This window comes from Vicugna pacos, chromosome 11 (assembly GCF_048564905.1).
Source record: "Vicugna pacos chromosome 11, VicPac4, whole genome shotgun sequence".
NCBI classification, from domain to species: Eukaryota; Metazoa; Chordata; class Mammalia; order Artiodactyla; family Camelidae; genus Vicugna; species Vicugna pacos.
In genome coordinates, this window is record NC_132997.1 from 4,167,798 (window position 1) to 4,183,872 (window position 16,075).

Sequence of the window (16,075 nt, forward strand, 5' to 3'; positions counted from 1 at the left end):
TTCCCTTTGTGCTGGATGAACGAACGTCTCTCCACATGCTCAGTTCTGAGAGATAAGTGTGTGTGAAAGCCGTCCTGCACCTAGCTTGAAAGGAACACGAAGTTTCTTTTCAGTTGCCAACTCCACTCCATACATATATATGGGGAGGTACACGCACCAACTCGGTTTTACAGTGAAAACGGCAGGCACTTCAAACAGGCACTAGGAAACAGACTGAGAAACCAGAGTAAGTGTTTCACCTTCAACCCGTTCCCTTTGTGCTGGATGAACGAACGTCTCTCCACATGCTCAGTTCTGAGAGATAACTGTGTGTGAAAGCCGTCCTGCACCTAGCTTGAAGGGAAAACAAAGTTTCTTTTCAGTTGCCAACTCCATTCCATACATATATATGGGGAGGTACAACCTCCAACTCGGTTTTACATGAAAACGGCAGGCACTTCAAACCGGCACTAAGGAACATACTGAGAAACCAGAGTAAGTGTTTCTCCTGCAACCCGTTCCCTTTGTGCTTGATGAACGAACGTCTCCCCACATGCTCAGTTCTGAGAGATAAGTGTGTGTGAAAGCCGTCCTGCACCTAGCTTGAAGGGAACACGAAGTTTCTTTTCAGTTGCCAACTCCACTCCATACATATATATGGGGAGGTACAAGCTCCAACTCGGTTTTACAGTGAAAACGGCAGGCACTTCAAACCGACAATAGGAAACAGACTGAGGAACCAGAGTAAGTGTTTCTCCTGCAACACGTGACCATTGCTGGATGAACGAACGTCTCTCCACGTGATCAGTTCTGAGAGATAAGTGTGTGTGAAAGCCGTCCTGCACCTAGCTTGAAAGGAACACGAAGTTTCTTTTCAGTTGCCAACTCCACTCCTTACATATATATGGGGAGGTACAAGCTCCAACTCGGTTTTACAGTGAAAACGGCAGGCACTTCAAACCGGCACTAGGGAACAGACTGAGAAACCAGAGTAAGTGTTTCTCCTTCAACCCGTTCCCTTAGTGCTGGATGAACGAACGTCTCTCCACATGCTCAGTTCTGAGAGAAAAGTGTGTGTGAAAGCCGTCCTGCACCTAGCTTGAAGGGAACACAAATTTTCTTTTCAGTTGCCAACTCCACTCCATACATATATATGGGGAGGTACAAGCTCCAACTCGGTTTTACAGTGAAAACGGCAGGCACTTCAAACCGGCACTAGGGAAGAGACTGAGAAACCAGAGTAAGTGTTTCTCCTGCAACCCGTTCCCTAAGTGCTGGATGAACGAACGTCTCTCCACATGCTCAGTTCTGAGAGATAATTGTGTGTGAAAGACGTCCTTCACTTGGCTTGAAGGGAACAATAAGTTTCTTTTCAGTTGCCAACTCCACTCCATACATATATATGGGGAGGTACAACCTCCAACTCGGTTTTACATGAAAACGGCAGGCACTTCAAACCGGCACTAAGGAACATACTGAGAAACCAGAGTAAGTGTTTCTCCTGCAACCCGTTCCCTTTGTGCTGGATGAACGAACGTCTCCCCACATGCTCAGTTCTGAGAGATAAGTGTGTGTGAAAGCCGTCCTGCACCTAGCTTGAAGGGAACACGAAGTTTCTTTTCAGTTGCCAACTCCACTCCATACATATATATGGGGAGGTACAAGCTCCAACTCGGTTTTACAGTGAAAACGGCAGGCACTTCAAACCGGCACTAGGAAACAGACTGAGGAACCAGAGTAAGTGTTTCTCCTGCAACACGTGACCATTGCTGGATGAACGAACGTCTCTCCACGTGATCAGTTCTGAGAGATAAGTGTGTGTGAAAGCCGTCCTGCACCAAGCTTTAAAGGAACACGAAGTTTCTTTTCAGTTGCCAACTCCACTCCTTACATATATATGGGGAGGTACAAGCTCCAACTCGGTTTTACAGTGAAAACGGCAGGCACTTCAAACCGGCACTAGGGAACAGACTGAGAAACCAGAGTAAGTGTTTCTCCTTCAACCCGTTCCCTTAGTGCTGGATGAACGAACGTCTCTCCACATGCTCAGTTCTGAGAGAAAAGTGTGTGTGAAAGCCGTCCTGCACCTAGCTTGAAGGGAACACAAATTTTCTTTTCAGTTGCCAACTCCACTCCATACATATATATGGGGAGGTACAAGCTCCAACTCGGTTTTACAGTGAAAACGGCAGGCACTTCAAACCGGCACTAGGGAACAGACTGAGAAACCAGAGTAAGTGTTTCTCCTTCAACCCGTTCCCTTAGTGCTGGATGAACGAACGTCTCTCCACATGCTCAGTTCTGAGAGAAAAGTGTGTGTGAAAGCCGTCCTGCACCTAGCTTGAAGGGAACACAAATTTTCTTTTCAGTTGCCAACTCCACTCCATACATATATATGGGGAGGTACAAGCTCCAACTCGGTTTTACAGTGAAAACGGCAGGCACTTCAAACCGGCACTAGGGAAGAGACTGAGAAACCAGAGTAAGTGTTTCTCCTGCAACCCGTTCCCTAAGTGCTGGATGAACGAACGTCTCTCCACATGCTCAGTTCTGAGAGATAATTGTGTGTGAAAGACGTCCTTCACTTGGCTTGAAGGGAACAATAAGTTTCTTTTCAGTTGCCAACTCCACTCCATACATATATATGGGGAGGTACAACCTCCAACTCGGTTTTACATGAAAACGGCAGGCACTTCAAACCGGCACTAAGGAACATACTGAGAAACCAGAGTAAGTGTTTCTCCTGCAACCCGTTCCCTTTGTGCTGGATGAACGAACGTCTCCCCACATGCTCAGTTCTGAGAGATAAGTGTGTGTGAAAGCCGTCCTGCACCTAGCTTGAAAGGAACACGAAGTTTCTTTTCAATTGCCAACTCCACTCCTTACATATATATGGGGAGGTACAAGCTCCAACTCGGTTTTACAGTGAAAACGGCAGGCACTTCAAACCGGCACTAGGGAACAGACTGAGAAACCAGAGTAAGTGTTTCTCCTTCAACCCGTTCCCTTAGTGCTGGATGAACGAACGTCTCTCCACATGCTCAGTTCTGAGAGAAAAGTGTGTGTGAAAGCCGTCCTGCACCTAGCTTGAAGGGAACACAAATTTTCTTTTCAGTTGCCAACTCCACTCCATACATATATATGGGGAGGTACAAGCTCCAACTCGGTTTTACAGTGAAAACGGCAGGCACTTCAAACCGGCACTAGGGAAGAGACTGAGAAACCAGAGTAAGTGTTTCTCCTGCAACCCGTTCCCTAAGTGCTGGATGAACGAACGTCTCTCCACATGCTCAGTTCTGAGAGATAATTGTGTGTGAAAGACGTCCTTCACTAGGCTTGAAGGGAACAATAAGTTTCTTTTCAGTTGCCAACTCCACTCCATACATATATATGGGGAGGTACAAGCTCCAACTCGGTTTTACAGGGAAAACTGCAGGCACTTCAAACCGGCACTAGGAAACAGACTGAGAAACCAGAGTAAGTGTTTCTCCTGCAACCCGTTCCCTTTGTGCTGGATGAACGAACGTCTCTCCACATGCTCAGTTCTGAGAGATAAGTGTGTGTGAATGCCGTCCTGCACCTAGCTTGAAGGGACCACAAAGTTTCTTTTCAGTTGCCAACTCCACTCCATACATATATATGGGGAGGTACAAGCTCCAACTCGGTTTTACAGTGAAAACGGCAGGCACTTCAAACCGGCACTAGGAAACAGACTGAGAAACCAGAGTAAGTGTTTCTCCTGCAACCCGTTCCCTTTGTGCTGGATGAACGAACGTCTATGCACATGCTCACTTCTGAGACATAAGTGTGTGTGAAAGCCGTCCTGCACAAAGCTTGAAAGGACCACAAATTTTCTTTTCATTTACCAACTCCACTCCATACATATATATGGGGAGGTACAAGCTCCAACTCGGTTTTACAGTGAAAACGGCAGGCACTTCAAACCGGCACTAGGAAACAGACTGAGAAACCAGAGTAAGAGTTTCTCCTGCAAACCGTTCCCTTTGTGCTGGATGAACGAACGTCTCTACACATGCTCAGTTCTGAGAGAGATGTGTGTGTGTAAGCCGTCCTTCACCTAGCTTGAAGGTAACACGAAGTTTCTTTTGAGTTGCCAACTCCACTCCATACATATATATGGGGAAGTACAAGCTCCAACTCGGTTTTACAGTGAAAACGGCAGGCACTTCAAACCGGCACTAGGGAACAGACTGAGAAACCAGAGTAAGTGTTTCTCCTGCAACCGGTTCCCTTTTTGCTGGATGAACGAACGTCTCTCCACATGCTCAGTTCTGAGAGATAAGTGTGTGTGAAAGCCGTCCTGCACCTAGCTTGAAGGGAACACAAAATTTCTTTTCAGTTGCCAACTCCTCTCCATACATATATATGGGGAGGTACAAGCTCCAACTCGGTTTTACAGTGAAAACGGCAGGCACTTCAAACCGGCACTAGGGAACAGACTGAGAAACCAGAGTAAGTGTTTCTCCTGCAACCCGTTCCCTTTGTGCTGGATGAACGAACGTCTCTCCACATGTTCAGTTCTGAGAGATAAGTGTGTGTTAAAGTCGCCCTGCACCTAGCTTGAAGGGAACACGAAGTTTCTTTTCAGTTGCCAACTCCACTTCATACATATATATGGGGAGGTACAAGCTCCAACTCGGTTTTACAGTGAAAACGGCAGGCACTTTAACCCGGCACTAGGAAACAGACTGAGAAACCAGAGTAAGTGTTTCTCCTGCAACACGTGACCATTGCTGGATGAACGAACGTCTCTCCACGTGATCAGTTCTGAGAGATAAGTGTGTGTGAAAGCCGTCCTGCACCTAGCTTGAAAGGAACACGAAGTTTCTTTTCAGTTGCCAACTCCACTCCTTACATATATATGGGGAGGTACAAGCTCCAACTCGGTTTTACAGTGAAAACGGCAGGCACTTCAAACCGGCACTAGGAAACAGACTGAGGAACCAGAGTAAGTGTTTCTCCTTCAACCCGTTCCCTTAGTGCTGGATGAACGAACGTCTATCCACATGCTCAGTTCTGAGAGATAAGTGTGTGTGAAAGCCGTCCTGCACCTAGCTTGAAGGGAACACAAATTTTCTTTTCAGTTGCCAACTCCACTCCATACATATATATGGGGAGGTACAAGCTCCAACTCGGTTTTACAGTGAAAACGGCAGGCACTTCAAACCGGCACTAGGAAACAGACTGAGAAACCAGAGTAATTGTTTCTCCTGCAACACGTTCCCTTTGTGCTAGATGAACGAACGTCTCTCCACATGCTCAGTTCTGAGAGATAAGTGTGTGTGAAAGCCGTCCTTCACCTAGCTTGAAAGGAACACGAAGTTTCTTTTCAGTTGCCAACACCACTCCTTACATATATATGGGGAGGTACAAGCTCCAACTCGGTTTTACAGTGAAAACGGCAGGCACTTCAAACCGGCACTAGGGAAGAGACTGAGAAACCAGAGTAAGTGTTTCTCCTGCAACCCGTTCCCTTTGTGCTGGATGAACGATCGTCTCTCCACATGCTCAGTTCTGAGAGATAAGTGTGTGTGAAAGCCGTCCATCACATAGCTTGAAGGGAACACAAAGTTTCTTTTCAGTTGCCAACTCCACTCCATACATTTATATGGGGAGGTACAAGCTCCAACTCGGTTTTACAGTGAAAACGGCAGGCACTTCAAACCGGCACTAGGAAACAGACTGAGAAACCAGAGTAAGTGTTTCTCCTGCAACCCGTTCCCTTTGTGCTGGTTGAACGAACGTCTCTCCACATGCTCACTTCTGAGAGATAAGTGTGTGTGAAAGCCGTCCATCACCTAGCTTGAAGGGAACACAAAGTTTCTTTTCAGTTGCAAACTCCACTCCATACATATATATGGGGAGGTACAAGCTCCAAATCGGTTTTGCAGTGAAAACTGCAGGCACTTCAAACCGGCACTAGGAAACAGACTGAGAAACCAGATTAAGTGTTTCTCCTGCAACCCGTTCCCTTTGTGCTGGATGAACGAACGTCTCTCCACATGCTCAGTTCTGAGAGATAAGTGTGTGTGAAAGCCGTCCTGCACCTAGCTTGAAGGGAACACAAAGTTTCTTTTCAGTTGCCAACTCAAATCCATACATATATATGGGGAGGTACAAGCTCCAACTCGGTTTTACAGTGAAAACGGCAGGCACTTCAAACCGGCACTAGGAAACAGACTGAGAAACCAGAGTAAGTGTTTCTCCTGCAACCCGTTCCCTTTGTGCTGGATGAACGAACGTCTCTCCACATGCTCAGTTCTGAGAGATAAGTGTGTGTGAAAGCCGTCCTGCACCTAGCTTGAAAGGAACACGAAGTTTCTTTTCAGTTGCCAACTCCACTCCATACATATATATGGGGAGGTACACGCACCAACTCGGTTTTACAGTGAAAACGGCAGGCACTTCAAACAGGCACTAGGAAACAGACTGAGAAACCAGAGTAAGTGTTTCACCTGCAACCCGTTCCCTTTGTGCTGGATGAACGAACGTCTCCCCACATGCTCAGTTCTGAGAGATAACTGTGTGTGAAAGCCGTCCTGCACCTAGCTTGAAGGGAAAACAAAGTTTTTTTCAGTTGCCAACTCCATTCCATACATATATATGGGGAGGTACAAACTCCAACTCGGTTTTACATGAAAACGGCAGGCACTTCAAACCGGCACTAAGGAACATACTGAGAAACCAGAGTAAGTGTTTCTCCTGCAACCCGTTCCCTTTGTGCTGGATGAACGAACGTCTCCCCACATGCTCAGTTCTGAGAGATAAGTGTGTGTGAAAGCCGTCCTGCACCTAGCTTGAAGGGGACACGAAGTTTCTTTTCAGTTGCCAACTCCACTCCATACATATATATGGGGAGGTACAAGCTCCAACTCGGTTTTACAGTGAAAACGGCAGGCACTTCAAACCGGCACTAGGAAACAGACTGAGGAACCAGAGTAAGTGTTTCTCCTGCAACACGTGACCATTGCTGGATGAACGAACGTCTCTCCACGTGATCAGTTCTGAGAGATAAGTGTGTGTGAAAGCCGTCCTGCACCTAGCTTGAAAGGAACACGAAGTTTCTTTTCAGTTGCCAACTCCACTCCTTACATATATATGGGGAGGTACAAGCTCCAACTCGGTTTTACAGTGAAAACGGCAGGCACTTCAAACCGGCACTAGGGAACAGACTGAGAAACCAGAGTAAGTGTTTCTCCTTCAACCCGTTCCCTTAGTGCTGGATGAACGAACGTCTCTCCACATGCTCAGTTCTGAGAGAAAAGTGTGTGTGAAAGCCGTCCTGCACCTAGCTTGAAGGGAACACAAATTTTCTTTTCAGTTGCCAACTCCACTCCATACATATATATGGGGAGGTACAAGCTCCAACTCGGTTTTACAGTGAAAACGGCAGGCACTTCAAACCGGCACTAGGAAACAGACTGAGAAACCAGAGTAATTGTTTCTCCTGCAACACGTTCCCTTTGTGCTGGATGAATGAACGTCTCTCCACATGCTCAGTTCTGAGAGATAAGTGTGTGTGAAAGCCGTCCTTCACCTAGCTTGAAAGGAACACGAAGTTTCTTTTCAGTTGCCAACTCCACTCCTTACATATATATGGGGAGGTACAAGCTCCAACTCGGTTTTACAGTGAAAACGGCAGGCACTTCAAACCGGCACTAGGGAAGAGACTGAGAAACCAGAGTATGTGTTTCTCCTGCAACCCGTTCCCTTTGTGCTGGATGAACGATCGTCTCTCCACATGCTCAGTTCTGAGAGATAAGTGTGTGTGAAAGCCGTCCATCACCTAGCTTGAAGGGAACACAAAGTTTCTTTTCAGTTGCCAACTCCACTCCATACATTTATATGGGGAGGTACAAGCTCCAACTCGGTTTTACAGTGAAAACGGCAGGCACTTCAAACCGGCACTAGGAAACAGACTGAGGAACCAGAGTAAGTGTTTCTCCTGCAACCCGTTCCCTTTGTGCTGGTTGAACGAACGTCTCTCCACATGCTCACTTCTGAGAGATAAGTGTGTGTGAAAGCCGTCCATCACCTAGCTTGAAGGGAACACAAAGTTTCTTTTCAGTTGCAAACTCCACTCCATACATATATAACGGGAGGTACAAGCTCCAAATCGGTTTTGCAGTGAAAACGGCAGGCACTTCAAACCGGCACTAGGAAACAGACTGAGAAACCAGAGTAAGTGTTTCTCCTGCAACCCGTTCCCTTTGTGCTGGATGAACGAACGTCTCTCCAGATGCTCAGTTCTGAGAGATAACTGTGTGTGAAAGCCGTCCTGCACCTAGCTTGAAGGGAAAACAAAGTTTCTTTTCAGGTGCAAACTCCATTCCATACATATATATGGGGAGGTACAACCTCCAACTCGGTTTTACATGAAAACGGCAGGCACTTCAAACCGGCACTAAGGAACATACTGAGAAACCAGAGTAAGTGTTTCTCCTGCAACCCGTTCCATTTGTGCTGGATGAACGACCGTCTCCCCACATGCTCAGTTCTGAGAGATAAGTGTGTGTGAAAGCCGTCCTGCACCTAGCTTGAAGGGAACACGAAGTTTCTTTTCAGTTTCCAACTCCACTCCATACATATATATGGGGAGGTACAAGCTCCAACTCGGTTTTACAGTGAAAACGGCAGGCACTTCAAACCGGCACTAGGAAACAGACTGAGAAACCAGAGTAAGTGTTTCTCCTGCAACCCGTTCCCTTTGTGCTGGATGAACGAACGTCTCTCCACATGCTCAGTTCTGAGAGATAAGTGTGTGTGAAAGCCGTTCTTCACCTAGCTTGAAGGGAACACAAAATTTCTTTTCAGATGTCAACTCCACTCCATACATATATATGGGGAGGTACAAGCTCCAACTCGGTTTTACAGTGAAAACGGCAGGCACTTCAAACCGGCACTAGGGAACAGACTGAGAAACCAGAGTAAGTGTTTCACCTGCAACCCGTTCCCTTTGTGCTGGATGAACGAACGTCTCTCCACATGCTCAGTTCTGAGAGATAACTGTGTGTGAAAGCCGTCCTGCACCTAGCTTGAAGGGAAAACAAAGTTTCTTTTCAGTTGCCAACTCCATTCCATACATATATATGGGGAGGTACAACCTCCAACTCGGTTTTACATGAAAACGGCAGGCACTTCAAACCGGCACTAAGGAACATACTGAGAAACCAGAGTAAGTGTTTCTCCTGCAACCCGTTCCCTTTGTGCTGGATGAACGAACGTCTCCCCACATGCTCAGTTCTGAGAGATAAGTGTGTGTGAAAGAAGTCCTGCACTTAGCTTGAAGGGAACACGAAGTTTCTTTTCAGTTGCCAACTCCACTCCATACATATATATGGGGAGGTACAAGCTCCAACTCGGTTTTACAGTGAAAACGGCAGGCACTTCAAACCGGCACTAGGAAACAGACTGAGGAACCAGAGTAAGTGTTTCTCCTGCAACACGTGACCATTGCTGGATGAACGAACGTCTCTCCACGTGATCAGTTCTGAGAGATAAGTGTGTGTGAAAGCCGTCCTGCACCTAGCTTGAAAGGAACACGAAGTTTCTTTTCAGTTGCCAACTCCACTCCTTACATATATATGGGGAGGTACAAGCTCCAACTCGGTTTTACAGTGAAAACGGCAGGCACTTCAAACCGGCACTAGGGAACAGACTGAGAAACCAGAGTAAGTGTTTCTCCTGCAACCCGTTCCCTTAGTGCTGGATGAACGAACGTCTCTCCACATGCTCAGTTCTGAGAGAAATGTGTGTGTGAAAGCCGTCCTGCACCTAGCTTGAAGGGAACACAAATTTTCTTTTCAGTTGCCAACTCCACTCCATACATATATATGGGGAGGTACAAGCTCCAACTCGGTTTTACAGTGAAAACGGCAGGCACTTCTAACCGGCACTAGGAAACAGACTGAGAAACCAGAGTAATTGTTTCTCCTGCAACACGTTCCCTTTGTGCTGGATGAACGAACGTCTCTCCACATGCTCAGTTCTGAGAGATAAGTGTGTGTGAAAGCCGTCCTTCACCTAGCTTGAAAGGAACACGAAGTTTCTTTTCAGTTGCCAACTCCACTCCTTACATATATATGGGGAGGTACAAGCTCCAACTCGGTTTTACAGTGAAAACGGCAGGCACTTCAAACCGGCACTAGGGAAGAGACTGAGAAACCAGAGTATGTGTTTCTCCTGCAACCCGTTCCCTTTGTGCTGGATGAACGATCGTCTCTCCACATGCTCAGTTCTGAGAGATAAGTGTGTGTGAAAGCCGTCCATCACCTAGCTTGAAGGGAACACTAAGTTTCTTTTCAGTTGCCAACTCCACTCCATACATTTATATGGGGAGGTACAAGCTCCAACTCGGTTTTACAGTGAAAACGGCAGGCACTTCAAACCGGCACTAGGAAACAGACTGAGAAACCAGAGTAAGTGTTTCTCCTGCAACCCGTTCCCTTTGTGCTGGTTGAACGAACGTCTCTCCACATGCTCACTTCTGAGAGATAAGTGTGTGTGAAAGCCGTCCATCACCTAGCTTGAAGGGAACACAAAGTTTCTTTTCAGTTGCAAACTCCACTCCATACATATATAACGGGAGGTACAAGCTCCAAATCGGTTTTGCAGTGAAAACGGCAGGCACTTCAAACCGGCACTAGGAAACAGACTGAGAAACCAGAGTAAGTGTTTCTCCTGCAACCCGTTCCCTTTGTGCTGGATGAACGAACGTCTCTCCAGATGCTCAGTTCTGAGAGATAACTGTGTGTGAAAGCCGTCCTGCACCTAGCTTGAAGGGAAAACAAATTTTCTTTTCAGGTGCCAACTCCATTCCATACATATATATGGGGAGGTACAACCTCCAACTCGGTTTTACATGAAAACGGCAGGCACTTCAAACCGGCACTAAGGAACATACTGAGAAACCAGAGTAAGTGTTTCTCCTGCAACCCGTTCCATTTGTGCTGGATGAACGACCGTCTCCCCACATGCTCAGTTCTGAGAGATAAGTGTGTGTGAAAGCCGTCCTGCACCTAGCTTGAAGGGAACACGAAGTTTCTTTTCAGTTTCCAACTCCACTCCATACATATATATGGGGAGGTACAAGCTCCAACTCGGTTTTACAGTGAAAACGGCAGGCACTTCAAACCGGCACTAGGAAACAGACTGAGAAACCAGAGTAAGTGTTTCTCCTGCAACCCGTTCCCTTTGTGCTGGATGAACGAACGTCTCTCCACATGCTCAGTTCTGAGAGATAAGTGTGTGTGAAAGCCGTTCTTCACCTAGCTTGAAGGGAACACAAAATTTCTTTTCAGATGTCAACTCCACTCCATACATATATATGGGGAGGTACAAGCTCCAACTCGGTTTTACAGTGAAAACGGCAGGCACTTCAAACCGGCACTAGGGAACAGACTGAGAAACCAGAGTAAGTGTTTCTCCTGCAACCCGTTCCCTTTGTGCTGGATGAACGAACGTCTCTCCACATGCTCAGTTCTGAGAGATAAGTGTGTGTGAAAGCCGCCCTGCACCTAGCTTGAAGGGAACACGAAGTTTCTTTTCAGTTGCCAACTCCACTCCATACATATATATGGGGAGGTACAAGCTCCAACTCGGTTTTACAGTGAAAACGGCAGGCACTTTAAACCGGCACTAGGAAACAGACTGAGAAACCAGAGTAAGTGTTTCTCCTGCAACACGTGACCATTGCTGGATGAACGAACGTCTCTCCACGTGATCAGTTCTGAGAGATAAGTGTGTGTGAAAGCCGTCCTGCACCTAGCTTGAAAGGAACACGAAGTTTCTTTTCAGTTGCCAACTCCACTCCTTACATATATATGGGGAGGTACAAGCTCCAACTCGGTTTTACAGTGAAAACGGCAGGCACTTCAAACCGGCACTAGGGAACAGACTGAGAAACCAGAGTAAGTGTTTCTCCTTCAATCCGTTCCCTTAGTGCTGGATGAACGAACGTCTCTCCACATGCTCAGTTCTGAGAGATAAGTGTGTGTGAAAGCCGTCCTGCACCTAGCTTGAAGGGAACACAAATTTTCTTTTCAGTTGCCAACTCCACTCCATACATATATATGGGGAGGTACAAGCTCCAACTCGGTTTTACAGTGAAAACGGCAGGCACTTCAAACCGGCACTAAGAAACAGACTGAGAAACCAGAGTAATTGTTTCTCCTGCAACACGTTCCCTTTGTGCTGGATGAACGAACGTCTCTCCACATGCTCAGTTCTGAGAGATAAGTGTGTGTGAAAGCCGTCCTTCACCTAGCTTGAAAGGAACACGAAGTTTCTTTTCAGTTGCCAACTCCACTCCTTACATATATATGGGGAGGTACAAGCTCCAACTCGGTTTCACAGTGAAAACGGCAGGCACTTCAAACCGGCACTAGGGAACAGACTGAGAAACCAGAGTAAGTGTTTCTCCTGCAACCCGTTCCCTTTGTGCTGGATGAACGATCGTCTCTCCACATGCTCAGTTCTGAGAGATAAGTGTGTGTGAAAGCCGTCCATCACCTAGCTTGAAGGGAACACAAAGTTTCTTTTCAGTTGCCAACTCCACTCCATACATTTATATGGGGAGGTACAAGCTCCAACTCGGTTTTACAGTGAAAACGGCAGGCACTTCAAACCGGCACTAGGGAACAGACTGAGAAACCAGAGTAAGTGTTTCTCCTGCAACCCGTTCCCTTTGTGCTGGATGAACGAACGTCTCTCCACATGCTCACTTCTGAGAGATAAGTGTGTGTGAAAGCCGTCCTGCACCTAGCTTGAAGGGAACACAAAGTTTCTTTTCAGTTGCAAACTCCACTCCATACATATATAACGGGAGGTACAAGCTCCAAATCGGTTTTGCAGTGAAAACGGCAGGCACTTCAAACCGGCACTAGGAAACAGACTGAGAAACCAGAGTAAGTGTTTCTCCTGCAACCCGTTCCCTTTGTGCTGGATGAACGAACGTCTCTCCAGATGCTCAGTTCTGAGAGATAACTGTGTGTGAAAGCCGTCCTGCACCTAGCTTGAAGGGAAAACAAATTTTCTTTTCAGGTGCCAACTCCATTCCATACATATATATGGGGAGGTACAACCTCCAACTCGGTTTTACATGAAAACGGCAGGCACTTCAAACCGGCACTAAGGAACATACTGAGAAACCAGAGTAAGTGTTTCTCCTGCAACCCGTTCCATTTGTGCTGGATGAACGACCGTCTCCCCACATGCTCAGTTCTGAGAGATAAGTGTGTGTGAAAGCCGTCCTGCACCTAGCTTGAAGGGAACACGAAGTTTCTTTTCAGTTTCCAACTCCACTCCATACATATATATGGGGAGGTACAAGCTCCAACTCGGTTTTACAGTGAAAACGGCAGGCACTTCAAACCGGCACTAGGAAACAGACTGAGAAACCAGAGTAAGTGTTTCTCCTGCAACCCGTTCCCTTTGTGCTGGATGAACGAACGTCTCTCCACATGCTCAGTTCTGAGAGATAAGTGTGTGTGAAAGCCGTTCTTCACCTAGCTTGAAGGGAACACAAAATTTCTTTTCAGATGTCAACTCCACTCCATACATATATATGGGGAGGTACAAGCTCCAACTCGGTTTTACAGTGAAAACGGCAGGCACTTCAAACCGGCACTAGGGAACAGACTGAGAAACCAGAGTAAGTGTTTCTCCTGCAACCCGTTCCCTTTGTGCTGGATGAACGAACGTCTCTCCACATGCTCAGTTCTGAGAGATAAGTGTGTGTGAAAGCCGCCCTGCACCTAGCTTGAAGGGAACACGAAGTTTCTTTTCAGTTGCCAACTCCACTCCATACATATATATGGGGAGGTACAAGCTCCAACTCGGTTTTACAGTGAAAACGGCAGGCACTTTAAACCGGCACTAGGAAACAGACTGAGAAACCAGAGTAAGTGTTTCTCCTGCAACACGTGACCATTGCTGGATGAACGAACGTCTCTCCACGTGATCAGTTCTGAGAGATAAGTGTGTGTGAAAGCCGTCCTGCACCTAGCTTGAAAGGAACACGAAGTTTCTTTTCAGTTGCCAACTCCACTCCTTACATATATATGGGGAGGTACAAGCTCCAACTCGGTTTTACAGTGAAAACGGCAGGCACTTCAAACCGGCACTAGGGAACAGACTGAGAAACCAGAGTAAGTGTTTCTCCTTCAATCCGTTCCCTTAGTGCTGGATGAACGAACGTCTCTCCACATGCTCAGTTCTGAGAGATAAGTGTGTGTGAAAGCCGTCCTGCACCTAGCTTGAAGGGAACACAAATTTTCTTTTCAGTTGCCAACTCCACTCCATACATATATATGGGGAGGTACAAGCTCCAACTCGGTTTTACAGTGAAAACGGCAGGCACTTCAAACCGGCACTAAGAAACAGACTGAGAAACCAGAGTAATTGTTTCTCCTGCAACACGTTCCCTTTGTGCTGGATGAACGAACGTCTCTCCACATGCTCAGTTCTGAGAGATAAGTGTGTGTGAAAGCCGTCCTTCACCTAGCTTGAAAGGAACACGAAGTTTCTTTTCAGTTGCCAACTCCACTCCTTACATATATATGGGGAGGTACAAGCTCCAACTCGGTTTCACAGTGAAAACGGCAGGCACTTCAAACCGGCACTAGGGAACAGACTGAGAAACCAGAGTAAGTGTTTCTCCTGCAACCCGTTCCCTTTGTGCTGGATGAACGATCGTCTCTCCACATGCTCAGTTCTGAGAGATAAGTGTGTGTGAAAGCCGTCCATCACCTAGCTTGAAGGGAACACAAAGTTTCTTTTCAGTTGCCAACTCCACTCCATACATTTATATGGGGAGGTACAAGCTCCAACTCGGTTTTACAGTGAAAACGGCAGGCACTTCAAACCGGCACTAGGGAACAGACTGAGAAACCAGAGTAAGTGTTTCTCCTGCAACCCGTTCCCTTTGTGCTGGATGAACGAACGTCTCTCCACATGCTCACTTCTGAGAGATAAGTGTGTGTGAAAGCCGTCCTGCACCTAGCTTGAAGGGAACACAAAGTTTCTTTTCAGTTGCCAACTCAAATCCATACATATATATGGGGAGGTACAGGCTCCAACTCGGTTTTACAGTGAAAACGGCAGGCACTTCAAACCGGCACTAGGAAACAGACTGAGAAACCAGAGTAAGTGTTTCTCCTGCAACCCGTTCCCTTAGTGCTGGATGAACGAACGTCTCTCCACGTGCTCAGTTCTGAGAGATAAGTGTGTGTGAAAGCCGTCCTGCACCTAGCTTGAAAGGAACACGAAGTTTCTTTTCAATTTCCAACTCCAAACCATACATATATATGGGGAGGTACACGCACCAACTCGGTTTTACAGTGAAAACGGCAGGCACTTCAAACAGGCACTAGGAAACAGACTGAGAAACCAGAGTAAGTGTTTCACCTGCAACCCGTTCCCTTTGTGCTGGATGAACGAACGTCTCTCCACATGCTCAGTTCTGAGAGATAACTGTGTGTGAAAGCCGTCCTGCACCTAGCTTGAAGGGAAAACAAAGTTTCTTTTCAGTTGCCAACTCCATTCCATACATATATATGGGGAGGTACAACCTCCAACTCGGTTTTACATGAAAACGGCAGGCACTTCAAACCGGCACTAAGGAACATACTGAGAAACCAGAGTAAGTGTTTCTCCTGCAACCCGTTCCCTTTGTGCTGGATGAACGAACGTCTCCCCACATGCTCAGTTCTGAGAGATAAGTGTGTGTGAAAGCCGTCCTGCACCTAGCTTGAAGGAAACACGAAGTTTATTTCAGTTGCCAACTCCACTCCATACATATATAAGGGGAGGTACAAGCTCCAACTCGGTTTTACAGTGAAAACGGCAGGCACTTCAAACCGGCACTAGGAAACAGACTGAGAAACCAGAGTAAGTGTTTCTCCTGCAACCCGTTCCCCTTGTGCTGGATGAACGAACGTCTCTCCACATGCTCAGTTCTGAGAGATAAGTGTGTGTGAAAGCCGTCATTCACCCAGCATGAAGGGAACACAAAATTTCTTTTCAGATGCCAACTCCACTCCATACATATATATGGGGAGGTACAAGCTCCAACTCG